The following is a 2,090-nucleotide window of genomic DNA, read 5'->3' as shown; positions in this document are numbered from 1 at the left end:
CCTTGAGGATAGCCTTGTCTCAACAAAGTTACAGTCAAGGATGGAAAATTTCTAAGAAGAAACCTGTGGCTGTCAGAAGATTCTACAGAGACTGTTATTATTCTTGTTCAATGCAGGTTGTGTGATCAAATATCTTTTCTGGCTTGTACAGGATGAATCTTGAATGATAAGCTTTGCCTGTGACAGCTGTACAGATTTGAGAACACCTGCGGAAGCTCTAGAAACTACAGTGTTTTCCAGCTGTAGGAGATAATCTACATCTTTTTTACATGTCATCCCTAGACCTTTTTATTAACACTTACTTTATTAACACTTCTTATGTTATTAACACGTATCTTCTTATTAATACTTTCCTGTTTCCTTTTCCATTAAAATCCAAGTGGTATTTGGCTATTTTGTAGATGTGTTTATATATTCTCCTTGATGTCTGTGGTTGCTGGTAATGGAAATCTGACCCAACTCTCTTCAGACTCCCTGTAGTAAAATTTATTCCTGGTAGGTCCTGAAGTTTATCAGTACCATTTTCCCCATGAAGGCTTTCTCATAGATATTTGTAAAGTGGTTTGGCAGTAGATGAAAAGATTGTACTCTACCTTGAACATGTTCAAAATAAATTGTATTAAATGTTCAGGAGAGGATTTGTGAAATAGAAAAAATTACTGAGAGGACATTGTGAGTCTTAAAGGACTCTGGCTAAATTGATTTAATCATGATCATATTCAATTTGTATATGTGTGATCTAACATCATAGATTAATGATCACATACCAGAGTTGTTTGAAGTATGTACTGAATAGACAAGAGTGACAGGACTGACAGTGATATAATGGGATATTCAGGTTAGCTCAGGATGCAGTCTTTGCCAGATGTGATGGGAGCCTTGCCTCACATGGTCTTCATCCTAGCAGAGTCTGTACTCTGAGAGCTTCCTAGAAGCAAGCTGAGGCTGCTGGAAGAGCTCTTGTGCTCCGTTTTCCATGGGATGGCTCAGGAAGTGGCCCTGTACAGACCCTTGTACTCACAGCCCTATCTGCCTCTAACAAAAATACACTTGTTGTTACCTGAGATTTTTATATCCATGCCAATTCATTCAGTAGACAGATGTTAGGGGCTCAGTGGAATGTCTTGATTCATGATCAGATCCATAGGTGCAGAAAGTAACAGTAGGATTTCAGAATGTATTGCTATATAATACATTAATCTTTTAGTCATATTTTGCTTTCTTTAACATCAGTGGTCTATTTGGTCAGATAATTTATACCCAGCACGTGTACACAAATTTATATCAATATCCTTCTCATTTGCTGCACATTATTGTTAACAATACATGTTAAGAGAAATTATTCTCTATCTCACCTTTGGGATTTTTGATGCTTTGGAGTCACCATGGCCAGTTTATATCTGTCTATCCAAGAGCCCCTAAAGACATATCTCTAGCCTTTCACACAGTTTTCTTGATGGTTGACTTCAGCTGGAGCTTGGTGGGTCTGGTGATCTCAGAAGGTGAGAATGGTTTGTGAATTTGTTCACAATATAATTATTATAACTATGAACTAGTATGTGTGTATGTACTATAAAGGGTATCATTGTGATCTCTCCAGACATTGATATAATGACTTTGACCCAATTCAAATATCTCTATATGTTCTTCTTTATTTCCTCTCTGATTTTACTTTTTCAAACAGTATTTGTTGGGATACTTTTTTTTTGTATGTGTATGTGTCCCTTACATACATTTATACGTTGTTCAAGTGTGTGTACTTACTATACACATACCCATTCCAAATACAATTTAATAAGACATATAGAAAAAAACCACAGGTCTCTCATCCTAGACTTACAGCAAATTGTTGGATGTAGTCATGTGTTATTGTTTGATTATGTGGCAGCATTTCATGTGCATTCTATGCTCTACGATACAGCAGGCGTTGAGAACACTAACGGAAAGGGATTAGCAAACCTACCTGTATGATAGAACCTATGATTAGTTTAAACACTAATTCAGTGGCAAGATCCAAACAACTAATGTAGCAGGAATCTACAATAAACCTATTGCCTATATGCTAAATGTATGCTGTTCTCTTGGTTGAG

This window comes from Dipodomys ordii, unplaced genomic scaffold (assembly GCF_000151885.1).
Source record: "Dipodomys ordii isolate 6190 unplaced genomic scaffold, Dord_2.0 Scaffold95, whole genome shotgun sequence".
NCBI lineage: Eukaryota > Metazoa > Chordata > Mammalia > Rodentia > Heteromyidae > Dipodomys > Dipodomys ordii.
This window is presented reverse-complemented; position numbering follows the sequence as displayed.